This window comes from Dendronephthya gigantea, unplaced genomic scaffold, assembly GCF_004324835.1.
Source record: "Dendronephthya gigantea isolate DGI-Jeju-01 unplaced genomic scaffold, DenGig_1.0 000018F, whole genome shotgun sequence".
Lineage (NCBI taxonomy): Eukaryota > Metazoa > Cnidaria > Anthozoa > Malacalcyonacea > Nephtheidae > Dendronephthya > Dendronephthya gigantea.
In genome coordinates, this window is record NW_021163028.1 from 1,197,346 (window position 1) to 1,221,051 (window position 23,706).

The 23,706-nt window shown below is 35.8% G+C and overlaps 2 long non-coding RNA genes across 2 annotated transcripts; both read left to right on the forward strand.

The window, feature by feature from the left end:
• The first annotated feature begins 6,775 nt into the window (after window positions 1–6,775).
• LOC114520860 lies at window positions 6,776–9,589 on the forward strand. Its single transcript, XR_003686730.1, has 3 exons — window positions 6,776–7,085; window positions 7,731–7,785; window positions 9,565–9,589. It is a non-coding gene; the product is annotated as an uncharacterized LOC114520860 (long non-coding RNA).
• An 11,873-nt stretch (window positions 9,590–21,462) lies between these two features.
• LOC114520861 lies at window positions 21,463–22,955 on the forward strand. Its single transcript, XR_003686731.1, has 3 exons — window positions 21,463–21,539; window positions 22,447–22,501; window positions 22,871–22,955. It is a non-coding gene; the product is annotated as an uncharacterized LOC114520861 (long non-coding RNA).
• Window positions 22,956–23,706: the final 751 nt, after the last annotated feature.

Genomic DNA, 23,706 nt, shown 5'->3' on the forward strand with positions numbered 1-23,706 from the left:
CACACAGTGCAGACCATTTTTTTGAAACATTTTAGGGCCATTATTTATACGAGGAAAAATAAGTCGCGAGCTATTTAAGACACGTCCTATGTATAAGTCGCGACTTAGATAAGAACAGGGATTTTACCTGTTCTTATTTCAAACGCGTCTCAATTAAATTTAAAAAACTAACAACGCATGCGTGACACGGTTGAAAAAGTCAGAAATCAGTATGAGGGAAATAAAACTGACACCATAAAGAGCAAAACTCCAGCAAAAACGAGAGATACGTGGAGTGGTAACAACACTAGATTTAATACAGAATTAGGACGCCGAAATGATCTATTTATACCGGGCCAGATCGCTAGTCGCGTCTTAAATAAGTCGCGACTTATTTTGCCTCGTATAATGGCCCTATTTTGACATTATATAAGACAGAATTGGATTTTCTTTATCATGCTCGAACTCTATACTAACATGTCTGTTTATTATGGAAAATTGCGTAGACGCTTATCTAATGCAGCAAAAATTAAAAAATTCATTTGATAATCCTTTGATGGACTAACATAACAATCTCATAATAACATACATTTAAGAAGATCATCTTATTTCCTAACAAACGCATGCGTGTGTTAAATATGTCGTCCGTATATCAGTTTAGAGTCTCAACAATATATAGTTTCCTTGCATGAGATATCTGAATGCCATCATGAGTAGGCTCTATTCGAATCGTCAGTAACTTTTATACATCGTCGTCCTTTTTCCTTGTTGATCCATTTACACGAAAGCAACACTGTGTCGCATTTGCAATCTGAATCTTTCGAACATGATTTATAATAAGAGCAGTCGTCAGACCTTCTGACTCCGGTCTTTACTGTCTTTGCTGCAACAAAATCTTCCAGTTTCCCATAAACCTGAAAGCAAATTATAAAGAACAAATTATGATATGACGTCTCCGAGTTTATAGATGAAATATCGACGTCACCATATATACAAGGATTCAAACGGAACTCCTGCATGCTTGCTGGGTTTCAAAAGTCCATAGTTTCCGATAATATGAAAAAAAGCTCTCGTGCATCTTAAGTTTTGTTTGAAACTGAACGTTTCGTCCTTTTATATATAAGAGAAATATTGTGCAGTTATAGGAGATTGAAAAACATCTTTGAAGTAAAAAAATATTTCAAAATTTAGGTAAAGAATTTTTAACTTTAAATATTTTTACACAGTGGAAAAAGTCTTTAAAAATGTCCATTTTTCTCCCTTTGTTACTTACCGTTCGCCCTTGAATAAGCACGAAAAGAAAAGGAATTAAAAACAACAAGATTTTTAACGAATTCACCGCCATTTTCATGAATAATTTTTGCACACTCCGATATGCTTTTAGGCCTATATCAATAGGCCACAACAATAATTGCACAAGTGTTCGCATGAGTTCATTTATATATGCATGACCTTTATTTATAGCACAAAATATCTTTAATATATATTTATCGCGGTACAAATAATTAGCTCGTTTTATATATATGCATGCATATGTGTACAAAAATAAACCATTGTTTAATTTATTATTAGGGTGTTTTAATCTTAATATTTATTATATACGTAATTCTCTTTCAATCAATCTCCGAAATAATAGAGGTTCTTGTCCAATCACAATGCAGAAAACTGCACTGCGATGTAATAAAACTGCGTATGTAATTAGCATGCACACGGAAAATCCTTTCTCTTACCTAATTTTTGTCAGACACCGGTGCATGCATGTATTGCTTTTTGAATAACTCGACGTTAAACTAATTAATCGCTTATGTTAAAAATAAATTCACCTGTTGCTAATAAAACGAAGAAACAAAATAAATGTGTCTAGTAAAATCCACAAATTTTCTTTGATTCACCGTAAAGGCATCTATGTATATCAACTGTAGCAACTTAATACAATTTCACTTATAGCCTTAGTTATTGCCGGTGATATAGATAACTCAAATATGTGATACTACAGGGTGTCCCAAAAAGACCCCATTGAAATCACCCAAAACAATGTAATAGCTAGAGTTGGAGATGTTCTTCGATATGTACTTTCTTCACCAGAATTTTTTTTAATTTTTGTGAACCTATTATTTTAGCATTTTAGAAGTTGCGTTATTCCCCATGAGCAAATATTTGCGAACAAGTCAAATTTGCGAACAAGTTTAAATTTTAACAATAGGTGATTTCAATAGCTTTGGGTTTTTTTGGGACACCCTAAGATTTTCGGCCGTCCGCCATGTAACATTTAGTATTAAACAATTATTGGATGAGGTTTTTGTGATATGCAGAGTTATCAAGGTCGAGGTAAGCGTTTTATTATACATTTGAAGAATAGTAAACATAGTATTAACGAATGAAAAACCTTATTTAATAGCAACATCCAAAAATACATCAATTATTAATACATAAATACATTCAAATGAATACCGCTTGTAACCACCGCAGGCTCACTTGCAGATAACTCAGTTATCTGCTGGCAGATAACTGAATTTTGCGTGATTGCGCGATTTATCTGTCAACTATTAGCCAATCAAATTGCTTTTACTACTATAATGTATAATAATAATAATTAAACATACGCATGCATGCATATATATACCGTAATTTAATGTATGATTATAATCCGCATAACCATAAAAAAATTCGGACAATTCTGCATATGCACCCCCCGTGCATTTCTTACTTTCTTAAAGCCCCTCCGTGGCAATACTTGATTTATTCATCCGTACAACATAAGACTAGACAGACAGGTTAGCTAAATACCATAGATACATAACTGTAGCATAATGCACTACATTGTAAAATTTGCAATTCCATAGTTCCTTTATGCAGGAAGATTACTATGGATGCATGCTCCTAAACGAAGACTGCTTTTATATATAGAGCGTTATTGTGGTGTTTTATTTTCATGAATATCTTGTACAATGGTGACAATTACAAGTGATATTAATTGATACTTATACAACAAAAACGCAACAAACTCAATGCCAATATTGTCTCGATTTCCAGTTGACCAACACTGAAATGCGTATATGCATGCATTAGTTATTTGATAAAAATACCACGCTAAGGACATTCATGGGCATTTATATTATGCACGATAAGGGTAAATATTTTATATTTTGCCTTTTTTCATCAACAGTACTTGTCAGCTTAGCCAAATGTTTTACGTTTACACACAGTTTAAGTTCTAAGCAAATTTCAACAATTTATATCAGAGGATACACGTACAATGTAAAAGACACGTTCAGTAAAAATTAGGATAAAATTTAAATACAAAATTAAAATTAATAGCCAGGATATATATGAAATGAAATCCTCAATTTTCATAACCGCCGGAATGAATTTAAAGTCTCTTGTATAATTATATTTATATTAATCTAATTGTATCCATATTTTTGTCGCTTCAAATTCATGATTCGACACTGAATATTTACAGACAGCTAATAAGGATCCTTTATATTTTGGTTTTTGAGTTGCCAATTTTGAACAAACAGAAACTTTCAAGCAGTTTCAATGATTTATATGAAAACTCAGTTCGCATTCAGTTCTAAAATCGGGAAACTTATCAGTGATAGCTCAAGTTTTACACGGAGGAAAGGTTTGTTGAATGAGTAATTGTTTAATCAGACCCGGACGGATGTGCACGCGTGTCGGAAAAACGCAATGTAAAGAATAAAATGAATTAAATGCAGATTAGTTTTTTAATAATCAGAGACACCTGCATTATTCACACAGCTTGTTGGTAATGCTAAATTTCACTTAAGACGTCGGCATAATGTTGTTTGTACGCGAAGAAAATTTGCAAATCACCCATGTGCCTGTTACCTTGGTTTTAGAACTAGCATGCGACCATAGAAAATGACAGATTTATTTCCGTTTTCTAATAATAGTCATATAGAACCCACATACACCCAAATTTATTAGTATTTTTTTAATTATCTTTTTTTATTACTGAAGGCCATCGAATGCTAATTTGCATCAATTCTCTTTGCAAGGCATTCAAATTACAAATTGGTATACACGGAAATGGATTATTTGGTGGGGACTGTGCGCGCCGATATAATTATAAGAATGACTTTTCACTATACAATAACTATAAATAATATTGGTTAATATTTGCCAACTGAAGTTCAATATCATTATTAATTTCTTTCAACGATTTTTATGCAAATGAAAGCTAATCGTTACTGCAAACAGCATACAAGTAATTTAAATATCGTGCTGGAAATAAATACAACTTAGAAGGAGACAACCATATTAAACGACTGCATGGTGGTGCTACAAGTGCGATCTGTGCAGCTGCAGCAAGCATCTTAACCATGGAAAAATTACGCCTAATTTTGAAATTTCTTTTTTTATTACTTGTTCTTCTCTCCAGCGTAACAGAAGGACGTGTGGTCACTAAGGTGCGTTAAGATTGACTATCATTAAACAAGCTTCGCATGGCTCCAACTCAATGTTCGATTAACACTAACTAGCTCATTTTGATAGCCTTCTCCACTCACTTTTCGTGTTTTGCATTTTTTGCGTATGTGCAACATGCAAACCGATAAAAGTGATGAACACTAAATTCTTCCAGATTGGTATTTATTTATATATAGCCTGGAAAAATTTCATGAAATACATCATATCGAAAGGAGGGAGACGGAAAAAGGATGTCCTTTTATTCTGTGTATGTCTTATTTCTTTTCTTACAGAAATGGTATGCCAGCCCGTGGACACAGGAAATATGGTGTCCGTACAATCACTCGTGCAATAATTATATGTCATGCTATTGCAAATATCTGAGAACAGGACAATGGTACGACGGAGGTCTCAAATGTCGGAGGGTACATTATTGGAATTCGTACAAACACCAGTGTATAAAGTCCTAAATTAAAGTGTAAATTAATTATGTTATATTCGTAAGAAATCGAAACATGTATGAGTCAACCGTGTAATATATGACGAATATAAGACGATTTACCTCTGTGGAAGGTTTGTTATTGAAATAACATACGTATAATCAATGTATGAAAATTTTGATCTATTTTCGCGTTTGATTTAGATTTACGTTGTAGCAATCGCACGTATAGTGATATTTTGTTCTATAAAAATTCCAATTCACTTTAAAAACCCTTTTTGAAGTTAAAGCCATAGTGTAATAGTCCCGCAACCGTCCTTGACCAAGTCTCAGTAATGTTTAGAGCGAATACAGTCATCGGTTCAATCTCGTCCCCTGAGCCCGCGATTCCTCTGGCGAGAAAACGAAGGCTCTGGGATAATCCAAACCGGCTTCCGGTTTGTAACGGTTTTTTTGTATTTCAAAATTGAAACGGCTGATGAACGACCAATCAGAATCATTGGTGATTTCGATTATCCAAGAACCTTTGTTTTCTCGCCAGAGGAATCGCGGGCTCGGGGAACGAGATTGTCATTGTTTCAACCCAAAGAAACATTTCTTAAGTATACGGAACCCTTTTTCCTTTCACCTTATTCCTTAAGTATATGGAAACGTTAAATAGAAAAGAGTGAAACGTAAAAATTTTAGGTATTAAAGTTGATGAAAGTGTAAGGCTGGATTTCCACTTGCAGAGAAATGGTTTGCTAGCGAGTAATAGTAATTTTTGCATATTTTCTTTTCAAATTAGTACAGTCAAGGTGAACTAATTTTTTTATTTACTCTGTCAAGATTCACCCTGACGGCCTGTTCAAATGGGCAAAGGTTTTTCCGGTTATCAAGGGAAATTTTCGGCAAATATGCAAGCGAGATCTCGCCTTGTTAATAAATAATAACATAAACTTGATTGTGTTCTTATGACACAAAATGTTCTCCCGCTTACCGAAATCTCTCCTTAAAAAACTGATATGTAGCTACCTAGGCAAAGACCGCGCTCGGTAATAGCTATAAAGCTGATTTAAATGCTGAGTTCAGTTTGTAATGTAGTATAGAGTTGAAGATGGCAGCCATCATGAATATTCCTACTTTTTAAACATTCGTACTTCTCATTTCATAGACGGTGGAAAATCGTTAAAGCCTGGTTTCCGTATGATGCCGACCGGTCGCCGACTCATTGTCTGTAAACCTACAAGGAGAAAATGTTTCAGAAAGAAAAAAGATTTCACTCATCAATAATCGCCGACAATAATACTTTACCGACGTCGGCGTCATATGGAAACCATGTAGGCTTAAGTGTGGAGATAGGCGATGATATTCATATATTCACGTTCGAATTCAATATAATTATTGTGGCCTTCGAAATTGATTGTTATTGCGGTCTACTAACAAGAATATATTAATATTAGCCGGCCCAATTTTGACCATTGTATATATGACTTTTTGCATGCAATGCTCTTTTAAAGGCGGTTGTAATGCAATAATCTACCCCTGAGGCATCTAAATACATTTCTTACGATCTGCTAACGTTTTCTTATAGCATTTCGAACACTTTAAGCAATTAACATCACTCAAAATTATAATTGCATTCAAGTTGCAAGGAAAATTGCATAGTGTAAACCAACAATCAGCACCTGCTGCAATTTGCACATAAAAATTAATAGGCCGAAGTCACGCTGGTCCAACTTAGCTAAGTTTCTCCCACTCGTGCGGGCTCATGTTGTCAGCGGACAACTTACACAAAATTGAGAGCAGAGCGTAAAACGAAAAGCTTTTAATTTTTTATGCGAAGACCGCTGGAAAACTGAGCCCTCTTTACCGGGAGAATATTTGCCGAATATGACCAACGTGAGTAAAGAGATACAATCTTCATAACGCAATGGCTCTCTTACTGGTCTTTTATTCGCTGCTTTTGATCTCCAAAATACCCCAGTCGGGTGAATGCGAAACGGTTAGGCAGGACGCCTTTCGCAAAATTAAACAGAAGTATTTAAGGAATCATCTCATCAACACAAAGCAGGCGGGAAGCGAGTTTGAATGTGTTATGCATTGCCTTACGAATAGATTATGCGCGTCCGTGAATTTTAAAGCATCTGGAATTGGTAAAGGTCTATGTGAACTCAACAATTCGACTATTTTAGAAACAACTGATGTTGACAAAAATCTGAATCCAGAGTTCAACCACCTTTACATGGTCGAAAAGGTAGGGGAAAACGGGAATTTTTTTCAGACATATATTAATGTTCTGATTTGAAGCTTTTTTAAAACTTCTTAAATATCATTTATAAAAATTTATTGCATGCATGTAATGCACAACTACGTACATACGTTGTCTGTTGTGTTCAGCCCATGCTATATAAACTAGACACAGTTTACTATATATAGTACTACGTACTTACTCTAATATATTGATTTTCCAAACACTCCTATATGGGTGATGGTTTATTTACACTTGCATAACCCTTAAAAATTTGCACTTTCATTACCTTTTTTGAAATTAAAACGATATATTTTTTATTGCTCAAATACGTTTTCGCCGAACTATAAACCAAACTCGTGTAAAAATATATCGTAGAAAAAATATACAAAATGGACACGCACTTGTTTAAAACACTTTAAAGATCTTATATATAGTCTATATATGATAAATCGTTCCTTTTACCGCTAAGTATTGGGCTGCATGTACCCGTGTAACTTTGACAATCTTTTTCTTTCATTTTTCACAACTTATTATCATTGAAGTTTTATAAAGCTATATAAAAGTTTACAAAGTTTCTAAAAGAAAAATTTTTAAAAAAATTTCCAATTTGAAAATAAAAATATTTTTCATTTATTCATTTGTATATAGAGAGCACCCGATCGCGTTCAGCCAACCGTCGAGACCCGCACAACACAACCAACAGGTAAAACAGGTTTTGTATTTTCTGCACGCACATGCCAGTTCTCGTCAATAACACGGTTCATTTCTTTTCTAATCTTAAGCAAACAACAACGGCGCTCCCGCCCTTTTTAGCCTAGCATGTGGTCTCGCGTGATGTTCGCGAGTTATGTAAATATCGATCTTACATATATTCATCATTAAACATTGATCATTGAATATAAAAACTTGCCGCTGCATACAGCTTAGCAAACAGCAGCAAATCTTCCTTTATCGAATTTCCCGGCGGGAGCTATTGGCCTCATGTCCGGAAATCATAACCCCGGAAAAAACATATTCCAGCTTATTTGAAGCAGCAAGCTTAAGGTAATTCCGCAGTAATTGTTCCCTATAAATGAGAATGCGCTGAAACTTTCCAGGGTTCTAGTTTATGACATGCACAAAGTTAAAACACAAAGGATAGTTGGGGTCACCGACTCCGCGTTTAAAAGATTTGACAAGCACAATTCATCACGTTTTTCCAATATGGCGGCATTTTTATTAAATTTCGATTTACAAGAAATATTTCCAATTGCACAACTGTAATTGAATTTATCAGTGATCATCAATGATTTATCAATAATTGGTGATATACAGGGGAAAGGATATTTCAAAGAAATGCACTGACGTGGTTTTTGGGGCCGAACTGATCTTTTTCCCAATTTTTTTTAGAGTTTTGGGCAAAAAAGTTAAATATTACGAGTTGTAAAAATCATTTTTACATAAACTTTGGTATTGACACATAAAATTATTTGAAGAACATTGATAACAAAAAAAATAGTACTCGCCGACCTTTTTCGCGAGTTACATAGGTAGACATAAAACACTTTATCCGCGCAGGAAACTCTATAGATAAACGATTTTTATTCCCTTATAATGCACGAAAATGTGTCAAAATTACTCAAAATACCATACATTTATATAGCAGAGTAGGGCTAAAAATGTAGGTCAAAGCTTATAGGGTTAAAAAAGGTAAGGTGAATTTTATCTTTCGAGAGCTATTAATAGCTAATTGGTTAAGAGTGAATTTACTTAAGGCCGAAACATTGTGTACCAATTGTATAACCTAAATTAATATACAATCTTCGTGCATTGGCCTAAATCTACTCGCGCGATTGGTCAAAATCAATCACGTAGTTTCTTGTTGCCTCGTGGCAGATCATGGGAATCATAATTTATTCGCAATAACTACAGTTAATAGAATATACATTGTTTAGAGACTACATAAAAATACAATAGAACTCATTAACTATGTCGGGGAACATTTATGCAAAAAATTGTTCCTTATTCGTTGCTATTGGTCAGTTGGGCAAAAATACAATAGACATGAGACGGATAAGGAACATTTTTTGCATAAACCTGGACAATAACATAGATAATGAGTTGTATTGTACTTCCATCTGGTCTCCAAACCATGTAACTATATTCTAATAACTGTGCAATAACCCATGAAAATCGTGGTTCCTAAATATGATTCCTTTATCATTTTCCGTTTTTAGATCACATGCATTTAATTAAGGTGGATGGCACACGTTTATTTTTTTAACGCCCTATGTAGGCCATGATTAATTATATCCAAATAATACGTTAAACCGATTCTTGGGCTAAATTTGCGCAAATGTCTCAAATGTCATAAACAAGTTGTTCGTCTGCTACTATAGTAAAATTTTATGCAGTTTTGTGTAAAGGATATATCGTATAGAAGATGAATTAATTCAAGTCTGTGCATTCATATCTATCTCAATCTCAATCTTTATCTTTCTAGTCACAAACCGAGAGGAATGCAGAAGTTATACATCGCTTAGTAACAACAATCGAAACGTAAATTATGTTGGCACTTCAAAATTGTGTGATAATGGTATAACAACGCGATGGTACAGATTTGTTGGTAATGCGGGAAAACAAATCTCGGCGTCATGTATCCCGAGACATGATACAAGCATTCTGAAATGTTCCACTCACGGTGTTTCTTGGTTGAATGGAGCGCATCCTTCTGTCGGTCAAGGAGAAGTCACGCGCACTGTGTGCTTCAGTTGGTCCGGGAATTGTTGCGCCATCAGCAAAGCTATTAAAGTTATAAACTGTGGGTTATTTTATGTTTACCGACTGGTACCTACAGGTAGTTGTAGTTATCGTTACTGTGGAAGTGATGTTTAAATCCTGAATGAAACTAATTATTCCTGCATGTTTATAGAGACAGCATGCATGCAATCAGGGATGCCATGCAGGCAAATAGAAATAACTGATTTAATCTATATTACTGCTACACGAGGAGCACATTAATTTTATATAAATTCATTTCAAAAAATATTTACTTGACTATTAACAAACTATAATGTAGGTGCATGTGGGTTCATGAACCTCGTTCATAATTTGTTGTATAAAGTGTATAGTCAGAGTCGTGATCTCACAAAACGTATATTACACGTTGTTTTTAGCCGGTAAGAAGTTTTATGATTGTGTTTCCTTCGTTTTTGGTAATTTTTTGCCGTCTAAATGGGATCACAGTATTGGCGAAAGGTTATTGCGCTTAACGGAACGAGCCTGAAAAGAGGTACTCGCAAGGTCTCAAGCCTATATATAGGAGGCCTGAAACTGAATGTAACCAATTTAAACGCAGAACTGGCCCTGTTAGTAGCCGCTGAGAAAAACAGCTTGGCGACAAACCTTGGCGACATTTTACTACTCAAGGTAAATGCGTATGGTTTTACAGAGGTTGTTTGATTCTTAATTGAACAAGACGCCTACTCAGGCGATCACTCGGGCTACAGTTATCTCGTAGTGACATGGCATGTTCGTGACACCCGCACGAGAGACGATCCTAGGACGATTTCGATTGGTTCGAAGACTTCGTGCCGCCCACGCGTGATTTTTGTAAACTCGCGACGCAGAAGAAAAAACCGATTCCATTTTACAACTCGTCTACCTACGGTAGTCCGAGTAATAATCGCATCAACAAAAGTGTTTTGACTTTTGTAGCTATATAAATCGGAGAGCCGCGCGCATTAACTTTATTTTGGTCTTCAAGAACAATAATAGACCGCTATTATTTTTAGTTTATACCAGAAATACATGCATGCGGCAACCACTCGCCTATTTCAAACCAAGTACACAATTTTCTCAGCTATTCCTACCAAAACTTTTATTATGAAAAGATTCAAACAAATCAGTCTATATCACCGAGTATATAATCATATATAGACATTGACCGCGTTAATTCAGTTTTTGCTGCCTTTTCCGGCAGTTTAATGACTGTTTCAACCTAAGTAAATTTTTGAAATTAAAGCTTCAAACTACCATGCCGGCAGTTTAATGACTCTTGCAACCATAGGAAGCCCAGACAAATGAGTCGGCCATATTGTCGGCCACTTGACTATACAACTAGTGACGTAACTTACTATATTATTGGGAAGGATGTAAACTCTCGCCTCAATTTTCAACATATTGACAAATTACTATAGTAAAACGGCACTTCGGCTGCTAAATGCCTGCCGTAGGTTTAAGTTGAATAATCAAACTATACTTTCATAACAAAAATAATGCTGAATTCAAAGAAAAGCGCTGGAAAAACGTACACAAACTTTGTAGATTTGCCGAAATTTTCGTGAATACATACGGGATGTAAGTACCTACCCCAAATGGCGGCGGGCAGAAGAATCTGATTGGTCGAACATTCTTTGTTTACCTTTCTCGACAAATCTGATTGGTTGATCATACTTTGTTTACTTTTCTCATTCAATCAGATTCTTCTGCCGCCGCCATTTTGGCTAGGTACTTACATCCCGCATGAATTCACGAAAATTTCGGCCAATTTACAAAGTTTGTGTACGTTTTTCCAGCGCTTTCCTTTGGATTCAGCCCTATTTTTATTATGAAAGTATAGTTTGATTATTCAACTTAAACCTACGGTAGGCATTTAGCAGCCGACGTGCCGTTTTACTATATATAGTAATTTGTGTTTTAGTTTGTCAACATGTTGAATATTGAGGCGAGAGTTTCCATCCTTCCCAATAATATAGTAAGTTACGTCACTAGTTGTATAGTCAAATGGCCGACTCATTTGTCTGGGCTTCCTATGTTGCAACCTAAGTAAATGTTTGAAATTAAAGCTTTAAACTACCATGCAAACAGTACAACTGAACAATAAAGGCCAATATTGATTCCTTGATTGGATTCGACGTTTGGTAGTGTATATAGTGACATTTGTTCTATAAAACAAAAATTTAAATTGCACTTTCAACGCCCTTTTTTTATGACTTTGTAAAATGACTATACTAATCTCAAACGATTCAATTAAATTGCACTAACGAGGAAGCTAATATGGAATGAAAGAAAAAAACACGTGTTGCATTTTAAGACACTTCTAAGTTATATGCTTGCTGATAATTAATCATTTCTCTTACACCGCTTAGCCACCTTGAACTGCATCCATGTTTTCTTTATATACTGTTATCTGCATGTTATCTTTTTTTAGCTTTTTTCATGATTATAGAGGTTCAAATAGTCTTAAATACGAGTGAAATTATACATGCACACTTCAAATTGAAGCAAGGAACAGTTGATGGAAAAAATGAGTCAGCTATCGGTCCTCTGGTAAGGAATCGATGTCGGCGCAATGCTCTTGCCACTGAGCACTTGCCACTGAGGTAGCTGACATGAGCAAGCATGGTTAACGTGTATAGGATGATAATGATAATGCTAATTGTCTCCCGTTTTTTACAAAATCGCTTTGTCAAAACAAAATTTTAGACAAGACCATATAAGGTTTTCAAGCGCACGCATTTTCTGGTGGCACATTTTTTTTTAATGGCTCTTAAGCTTAAACACAATATATGACATTCGCTATCAGGTAATGAGCTTAAACGAAAGGGTATGTTTTAAAAATTCATCGTCATTTATAATACGCAATGGATCTTTTAGTAGTGTTTTGTGCATTACTTTTGATCTTCAAAGTACCCCAGGCAGGCGAATGCCTCACTTTTAGGCATGGACCCTTTCGTAAAATGAAAGAAAAGTACTTGGGGAATCATGTCATCGACAAAAAGCAGTCAGGCAGCGAGTCGGAATGTGTCATGTATTGCCTTGCGGATGGTTCATGCGAGTCCGTTAATTTTAAAACAACCGGAGTTGGCAAAGGTCTGTGTGAACTCAACAATTCAACACTTCCGGCGATATCTGACGTTGATGAGAGTCCACGTGAACCAGAGTTTGATCACATTTATATCGTCGAAAAAGTAAGAAAACTAAAGGGATGCAAGAATAGTGCAATTTTCTACTTTTGCTATCGCTCGCGAATATTCATATACTTATTAGTTTCTCATTTTTTCACTGCCACTGGTGCATGGAAATAATGTATAAAAGTCTTGTATCAAACGCAACGTTCATCATAGCCTAATATATTCTCATGTATATATCGACGCTAGTAGAGAAAGCATCAGTTGCAATGCCCATTGCATGTTCATTGCCCATGCCTTCGGAATCAACGTTTTGATAAAATATGATGCGATAAATTTCAGGCCTTGTGAAAATGCTGACCAATGCGATAACTATATTATTATACTAAAAAAACTCGTGCTAAATATAACAGCCATTTTTACATAATCAATTTTAATTAGGAACACATTATTTTTCCTGCTAAGACCAAGTAAACTGTATAAGTGTTAACTGCATGTACGAGGACAACGTTTTGTAGTATAGAAAGAAATGGTGCAAAATTTTTGTAACATATAATAATGTAAAGTTGTAAACGCCTCGAACAACAACTGAGTTGCATGCTTATGAATTTCAGAAAAAAACTGCATGCCGCACGTCTTAATTGACCTCTTATGAAATTGTTTCGTTTGCAAGATTCGCAATTATATTCGTTAATTTAATATAATGATTCGTAGATTAAATGGATTTATAATTGCGTATGCCTGTTGACGGCTTTTCAGGAGATTTTTATAGAGAGATCTGCGTTTTATAGATTTACATTTTATTCATGTACGTACAATACATGCATACGAAGAAATGTGACCCATTTATATAGAGGTGTTCTAGCTACATGAGTGAAAAAAGTTTATTCGATCGAGGAGTGGGATATATATCCTAATGTAGTTGTCAGTCAAAGGTTTTAATAGCTATATATATTTACAGGTGTTTATCGTTCGTACGTGTAACCAGTAAATTAATGGAATATCATTATACATGTAGCTCGCATTTAGCAGGTGTAAAAAACTTAAAGCGGGAATGATATTTAGCCTATACTGTCAAAAAAGTATAAGAAATATCTATCTGTGCTGGGTAGCCAAATAATTTTTCAATTTAAAAACGTGATAGTTTTCTCGCTATTTCTTCTTTTTTTATTCATATAGAGGGCAATAGATCGCGCCCAACCAAGTCCCGAGACTCATACAACACAAAGAACAGGTAAACAGGTTATCATTTGCATACATCGTTATATTAATTAACCTGCTCCCTACCAAGGACGTAAGTCCTTTGCATGATTAGTATGTACGGACGTATAATATACGTCTTCAATATAGTATAATTTATCGTGACAGGCCTTTTGAATAAATTTATACAATTACCTTGGTCGTACGTTAAAAAGGCTCTACCTACTGATATGTTTCTGGTAGGGAACTCTAAACTATTTTAAATTGAAAATTGCTCTGCAGTAGTTCTGACATACGCTGGATCCGCCACTGTAACAACCAACTGTGAGGTTGTTATTCCAATCGTATCAGCAGCATGACGTTAAAGAATCAATCATCAAGCATTCAGTTGCACGTGTATTGACAAATTGACACGCGGCCACCATAAACATTGCCTCTATATTTGTATATATACGAAGACAATAATTGTTCTATTTACAAATGACTACATATATATTATATAGCAAGCTTTTCCCGCTTTTTCTTTTCATTTGAATAGTATAAGTAATGATTGAATTCTATATAATTATAAATTATGTATCTTTGCCATAACTTTTCTTTTAGGAGCCTGGCTCCCATCTAAATTCGCCCATGCAAAAATCGTATTGTATTTCGCCCAGAAATCTGTCAGAGTTATGTCGGTTTCTATATATAATGCGATAGGACCAGATGCTGCATGTTCTCCTTATTTCCAGTTTTCTTAATTATATTTTGACGCCTAATTAATCTAATTGTCGACGACTCCGTAAATACGTATATATAAATGTTTGAGAAATAGTGCAAACTAAAGATAGAAACTTGTGTTGACTATATAGTTATATAGATAAGTTCTGTAGTAACAGTTGACACACTCTGCTGTTCTTGGCTTAAATTTTATGCATAAGTATGATAACCACTCTAAATTATGGAACTTTAACACCTCAAAAGTTATCGTATGAAATTATAGGTGGTACAACAATTTATGTTTTTCTTCATCTTTCTATAGTCACAAACCGAGAGGAATGCACGAGTTATACATCGCTTAGTAACAACAATCGAAACGTAAATTATGTTGGCACTTCAACAATGTGTGATAATGGTATATCAACGGGATGGTACAGATTTGTTGGTAATGCAGGAACACAAATCTCAGCGTCATGTATCCCGAGACATGATACAAGCATTCTCAAATGTTCCGCTCACGGTGTTTCTTGGTTGAATGGAGCGCATCCTTCTGTCGGTCAAGGAGAAGTCACGCGCACTGTGTGCTTCAGTTGGTCCGGGAATTGTTGCGCCATTAGCAAAGTTATTAAAGTTATAAACTGTGGGTTATTTTATGTTTACCGACTGGTATCTACAGGTAGTTGTAGTTATCGTTACTGTGGGACTGATTTTTAAAATGTGAAATTAACCAAATCTTTCTCTTCGAGAAACAGTAGCGCAGCCAGGGAGAGAACCTCAAAACCTTTGGAACTTAATTTAAATTACCTGAGAACACGAAATGAAATTTATCATTTAATTTATAGACCCAGAGTGAGGGGAATTTGGGCAAAATATTTTTCGAAGCGACGATACTTTATTATAATTGTAAATACTAAGGAAAATATTTTGCCGAATCCCCAGAGTGGAGCGTCTAAATGTATAATTTATATTTATCAATTAGTAATCTCTTAAGTAATGTAATCTAATACAATATGTATATGTATATATGCAATCCGTTTTTCGTCAAACATGTAAATAGTATACATATATATATATATATATATATATATATATATATATATATATATATATATATATATATATATATATATATATATATATATATATATATATAACCATGGCAACAATATAGCGCGACAGTTAAATTCACCTCATGAGTGTGGCAAGCACTGCCTATTATACGAAACAAATTTGTAGTGAATAAAATCATATGAAGTACACCAAGTTTATTGTATTTTTTATTCTCGTCTTATTAGCTCTCTTTGGTATATATCTATATATAAGATTTTACTCAACACTTTGAGTAAATTTACATATCCTTTTATCTCGAATTTTCATGTGTCAAACTGTACACATAGTCTTTAGTTGAACAACAGAACGCGTAATTTAGCTCAAATTTAAACGTACAGTAAAAAGTCTGATAATTACACAAAACAAGTGTTAACCTGGTGCAAGCATTACGCAAAATTGCCCACCGCAAGCGAAAAATGTGCACAACGTTCTGAATGCAGTAAATCATTGTGCCGCCAACATGAAATATAAATCACCGGAGATAGTGCACTTACAGTCGCGACAATAGAAGCGTTCCGAATATCAAGCAACTCACTTGCTCAAATTTATCAGTTGGCTTACGGAGTTTATCAAATATTTGAAAACTCCTAACTTCCGGTTTTGAATTGACCAATCATAACTCTGCGTCTATTTGTTTTATTGTCCAATAAGTTTAGAGATTGGTCAACTCGAAACCGGAAGTTAGCAGTTTTTCAAGGAGTTTTTCAAATATTTGATGAATTCCGTAAGCCAACTGATAAATTTGAGCGAAAGAATAACTCGATATTTTTCGGAACGCTTAGATTTATACAGTATAAATTAGAATAAACACAGGCGATTCCGTTGGACCGTAAAACAACATGCGTTCGCAAAGCACGTTGGGAATTAAAATTAAAATGAATTAGAATTAAAATTAATTTCTCTAGGGTCAAATGATATCGTTGCTAAAGGCGGACGTACGGTAGTTAAATTTATATAGAATTTGGCGAGTAAACAAAAAAGGTCGTTGCTTTCAAAACGGAAAGGCCCTCTCTCCTAACAGAAGAAGAAGTATTATTGACGAAATCGTATTCAGGGGCTGGTTGAATAAAAACATCGTTAACTTTAACTATGATTAGTGCTAACCACACTAATCTTTTAAAAAGATTTATATACACCACCATTGACTGAATTTTCAGGAAATTTGAATAATGAACAAGAACAAAATATCAAAATAAACAAAAAACAGTGCAAGCTCCTGTTGCATAGTAATTATTTGGAATTTCAGATTGCAAAACTTCCAGCTTACACCAAACTGAATTTTTAAGCTAAAGAAGTTGACTTCAAATACACACAGCAAAAATCGCTGAACTGCTTTACGGCTATGCGACAATGTGTATTTTCTGTTTTGGTTTATATAACTATATTCCAATCATAAAATTTGAAAATAGTACATCCCGGAAGTTCACAATGTCAATGATGAAAGGCTTCGGTAGAAATGTACATGTAATCAATACCAGGCTTAAGATGTACCAAATCTGCGACGCGGACGTGACATGAAAACTGCAACTAGTGTTAAGAAACCAGTATTATTTTGTTTTACATATACGGCTTTGACTTCACTTATCAAAAGATTCTATAAATTTCATTCCGGTTGGGAAACTGTGGAGAGCAGTTTTATTTCACGTCCGCGTCGTATATAGATTTGGTAAATCTTAAATCTTAAATTTAAAAACACAGCAGTTCATTAAAATGAAAATTATGTTGTAAACAAGTCACTGCAGCAACGTGTAAAAACGCTATAGCGTTTTCGCTGCAGTTGCAATAATGCTTTGGGATGGATGTATTCAATTTATTTACTACACTCTGGGCGTTTTGAATTTCATTTTGGGCAGCTGTAAGATTTCCTTCCAGTTTAGCTATTTCTCTTTGCAACGTGGAAATTTTGATTTTGTCACTGGAATGTCTCGACAGATTTCCTCCCTTACACGTTCCCACCATTTTTATTTTTCGTGTTTTGCTGAAAAGCTAATTGGATATTTCTCTCACAACTTACGAGCTCCTGCTTTTTTGTTGTCAACAAACGTTGGATATCGTCTGCTGCCTTTTGTTTGTTTTTTTTGCGTATCTTCCCAAGGGAAGCATTTTTCTTGGTTCCCACGACGTCTGACCAAGTGGTCTTCTTTGTCCTCGTCATTTGAGTCCTCGGCAGAGGATTATCCTCCTTCATTGTTATAAACAGGGAAAGGGATCGTTTTGTTCGCAATGACCGAACGCAATCGAAAGCGATCGCAAAAAATCGATCACGCTACATTTTGCACTGAATGGAAATCCGCCTTAAAGCGGGTCTTGCATTACGCCATGCGACCGAATATCGAATTCAATAAATATGACACGCTTGCTATGTCGGAGAGTCTAAATACCGCACGCGACACTCAAGATTAGAGGCATGAGTACTATTCAGTGATTGACCTACCAGACGATCCGCAGCAAGGTTCACCTCCCTTTTGAACATTTTCGTTCGTTGGTATTACGATTGTTGGGTGATAAGGATCACTAGAAAGATGTCGCCTTGGCCCGGTCTTTGGAGGTTGGAGAGTTTGGAAAAAAAGGGTATTTAATCAATCCTCCCAGTTTATTGGGTCGAAGTTGTCCTCCCTCCGCTGATTGTGGGACTCGCCGTGTCTGTTTTCATGCATCTTTCCTTTCAGTATTTCAGTCTGATGTTTTTTGTTCATGGGAAAAATGTAACTCTTTCGATGCTGCCGTTCGGAATATCGTCACTCCTGCTGAGGTTAAGTGGGTTAACTTTTGCGGCGAGCCCCTCCACGTTGGCGGAAGGATGGCAGCAAATGAACACCTACGGGGACTGTGTAACTTGTTCGATAGGGTGAGCTCGTGGGTGACATCACACAGTTGGCTTTTTTGCGACCCAGAACATTTTGCTTCACTGTATGGGAAGGGTTGGTCTATAGCCAGCACCTTCAATCAGAGCAGACGCAGGTTTTACGATAGATTCAAGACCGCGTATCAGTATATATTTGAGAGATGAACGCGGATGACGGTGAAACATTATATGGGTTTCGCTCCGGATGTACCATTACTTTAGCTTTGCCCGGTGCAGAGTTGTCTGAAATCATGAATCATGTGGGTTGGTCACGACGCCACACTGCACCGTACTATACGCTACTCGCCAAGGTGCTGAATCCATCCGGGGCATCGGTAAAGTTGGCGGCTGATCAGGCAACAGATTGTGTGTGGCAGGACATGAATCAGCTAAAACAGTTTGTACGCGCCTTTCATCCTGAAGGTGTGGTCAAGGGCCCACCGTACACTAACTGCAACCCCTAGATGATTTTAAATCTCATAGACCGATGATGGACCAAGAAATGAGATTTAGGGCTTGGAGAGTGTCAAGGTTTGGGAGATGCCGAAATGGGGTTTGGGATTAATGTTAGTGAGATCTGGAGGATTAGGGATACTAGGAGAGATAAGTTAATAGGTATGGGGCTGATACAAGGTGGGGGAGTCATAATAACAGACAATGAGTAAGTGGGTTGACCAATATTTTGCCCCATTTTTTATTGTAGCTGAGCAGAGAGTAGAGCGCTGTGAAATAGGACACTTTATTTATGTAGAACAAGATGCCCGCTAGGCACTAAACTCGCATTGCTTGAGTCGAGCTAGGGCTATGACAAAAAAGACGCTTACTCAGGCGTGTGTTTGGGCTTGCCATAGTAGTTCAGCTATGCAACGGAACGTAACGGGCATTAAATTGGGGAGAGCATTGGATAAATTTAATTGCGCTGTGAAGTTAGTCTTGGTGCACAGTGGAGTTAGTCTTGTTCAGATATTCGTAGCACGTCATGGCACAGTTCATTGACAACATCGTTGTATTGTTTTCAATTGATAGTACTAGTGAGAATTCGTGAGATTGATTTGAGATTGTATTCAGTTTGATCAGAGAATTCATAGCGATACTAAGCAACTTTGGTTCAACATGAAGTTGAAAAGCATGAGAGCAACAGAACACCCCGTTTCGAAAACGCTCGGCATCTTTTAGTGTAGGGCTACTGTGCTCGGCGTGTGCAGTTGTATGTAAGGTGAGCGTTAAGATAAATATGGCACTTGGAAGCCACATTTCGAAATATCTTGAATTTTTATCGTCTTTAGTCTACAAGAAAACGATGAACGTCATGAACGAATGCACTAAGCCGTGCAGTGGGCACGTTAGCTTAGCAACCACGCCTGCGTAGCTCGTGGCTTGCAGGTCAGCGCACCTTATCGCATCTTGCGGGTCGCGAAATTCTCGACTGTAAAAATATTAATAAGAACGCTTCCCATTTTAAGAACTCGCTTGCGCATTGCGCAATGCGAGTTAATGAGGTTCAGGGGCAAAAAACCTGAGCCTCGTTTTCGTGTTATGGCGAATTTCTAAATTGGTCAGAAAAATTATTTATGATGCATGTGTTGAAGAAAGATGTTTACATCTTTGCACATAGCTGGCTTTAGCTGGTGAAGGTAAAACTTGAAATACGTTTAATTTTAGGAGGTTCTGTACATGCAGGAATTGATAGGTCAAGTTCTGACGTAATCACCGCGGCATAGTATCATTTAGCAATCATTTTGTCGGCATAGTATAAGGGCCCTTGGCTGTCGTGTAAATGAACACGATATAACTATGCAAATTAATAATTTCTTTCTTTAATTGAGCGCGAGGTCTTTAAATTTGAATTCGCTGCATGGTCTTTTCTTTTCATTATACGGCAAAAAAAAGATGCGTTTGCACTTAAAACAAGCAGGAATACATGAATTCGTATTCGTAGCGTGTTCGGCGTTTGATAAAAACAAAAAATTACATTTTGAAAACGATTTGCGGTCGAAGATGTCAATTACAATAACTGTAATGTTAGTAGGTTATAACAGTAATTATTGACACCACGGAAATTGTTAAAACTTTTGTTCAGACCGCAATTCTCAATAGTTACGTTTTGCACTTGGTGAAAAAAAACCCATAGATACTCAACGAAATATGTCTTGAACGAAAGATTTGAAGCTTGCACGCGGCAAAAATTGACCTTGTATATACTTTGCCTCAAAATTGCCATTGCTGTCAGAGGTGCTGTCAGCTGCCTAGCTCTCTCAGTGATGCAAATTGTCTTGGCACTGTTTACACAAGACCACTTGAACTGTCTCATTTGTCTGCCTTTAGTTATTTCTTTATTACATGCATGCAATGGCTTTCTCACTGTTCTCTTGTGCGCTACTTTTAATTTTAACACTACCCTGGCCGGGTGAATGTGAAACTTTTAGGCAAGGATCTTTTCGAAAAATTAAAGCAAAGTACTTGGGGAATCATGTCATCGACAAAAAGCAGACAGGCAGCGAGTCGGAATGTGTCATGTATTGCCTTGCAGATGGTTCGTGCAAGTCCGTTAATTTTAAAACATCAGGAATTGGCAAAGGTCTGTGTGAACTCAACAATTCGACACTTTCAGAGATATCTGACGTTGGTGAAAGTCCGTATGAACCAGAGTTTGATCACATTTACATCGTCGAAAACGTACGGAAAAAGGGAGCAAAAATAGCTCAAACTGTACGTATACCTTTGTATATATGTAAATATAATATAGCAAAAATTATAGCATATTAATTTATATACTGTATTAAACAACTATATTTGTTGTCATGTTCAGTCCTTGCAAAACAACTAAATTACATAAAGTTCATGTATTCGTGAACCGTGTAATGTTCTGCATGTTTATTATATGGACACTAATGAAAAAAACTCAATAATGAAACAGATCTAGAACAAAGCGAAAAAAGGTGTGATTGCATTAATTTTTTTCATGAAAAATATGAGTGTTTCAGTTTTCCATATATATATAGCTTGCATTGGGTAATCGTGTAAAATGCAGATGTTTCTGTATTTTGTTGTCGCTACGCAACAATTTAATTGGGGTTGGGTGTATATATTCATAAACTCATCGCTCATGCCCGACTGATTTCTTTTGTAAGCTATTGTTCCTGCGGTAGCTATAAACATGAATATATGAATATATATACTCCCTCCCTATTAAGCAGTCTAGCTACCGCCCTGAATTTAAAGGTTAGTATTGTTTGAGAAAGTTGAGTGCATGTAACACACGGAAAATATATACGCGTATAGACATACAGATATAAACGGGAAGGTGAAAATTTCGCAAATTTCTATTTAAAGGAACGTTTTAAGCTCAAATTTAGTCGAGGGCAACTGCATGTATTTACTAATATTTGCCTATTAAATTATGCTACTCATAGTATATGGAAATTTTTCTCTAAGAATGACAACTAGCCTATCTTATTAACTAAAGAAAGATTTGGTCGCATGCATGCAGATCTTCCGCTTTCTTTGTCACAAGTTTTCTAAAAATGAAACTGCAATTTATTATATCTAGTAAATTTCTCGATAAAATGTAGATTTCAGTTTGTGTGACATTTATTATCAATTTGTTTATTCAAAGAGAGCAAGAGATCGCGTCCAACAAAGTCCAGAGACTCCCACAACACAAAAAACAGGTAAGCTGACTGGCGAGAGCTAGTGTTATTAGCATATATTATATATAAATATATGTTCCGGTAAGAAATAATGACAAAATCCCAATACACCTTCTCCAAGACCACCAAGATCCATATATGCATTATTATATTGTTGGAAGGAATTTTTAAGTAATCTTGTTGTTCTCGAAAAGCAAAAGAGTGCTCAATACTAAATAAGATGTTAGTAGAGCGATTTAAGTCGATGAAATTAAGTCTTTAAATTAAATGAATTTATTTTTTATCGCTACTCACAGTTTCGCGATTGCCTCGACCTTCAGGCGATTAAATTCAGTTCGTTACATTGGCTTGCGCGCATCTGCATATTTATTTCAGTAATCTTTTTTCTAGTCACAAACCGAGAGGAATGCAGGAGTTATACATCGCTTAGTAACAACGATCGAAACGTAAATTATGTTGGCAGTTCAACGATGTGTGATGATGGTATATCAACCGGATGGTACAGATTTGTTGGTAATGCGGGAACACAAATTTCGGCGTCATGTATCCCGAGAAATGGTGATACAAGCATTCTGAAATGTTCCACTCACGCTGTTTCGTGGTTGAATGGAACGCATCCTTCTGTCGGTCAAGGAGAAGTCACGCGCACTGTGTGCTTTAGTTGGTCCTGGAATTGTTGCGCCTTTAGCAAATATATTCAAGTTATAAACTGTGGGTTATTTTATATCTACAAACTGGTACCTACAGGTGTTTGTAGTCTTCGTTATTGTGGAACCGTTTAGCGGGTCTGACAGCTAGTCTAAAATGTTTTTCTTTAACTTAGGATCACATTAAACTTTCATCATTCCTATATTACTAAGCAATTTACTCTATGTAAAAAAAGAGTTGTATGAGTGTGCAGTTACCATTTAAGAAATAGAAAACATTTTGCGAGTTTGGGAGAACAAGAAATCATCAGTTTTTCGAGTTCTCCTAAACTCGCACAAGTGGTTCTATAACTATATAGAAACACAGAAAAAATGTTTTCTGTTTCTTTTGTAGTATAATTATAAGTCAAAATGCATTTGCGTAATGCATTTAAGGTCAACCATGAAAATTTATCAAGTTAACTTTATTACTTTTTGAATTATCGTGCACGAAAGTAAGGGTAATGAACTGTGTGCTTCAGTTGGTCCGGGAATTGTTGCGCCATTAGCATAGTTTATTAAAGTTATAAACTGTGGGTT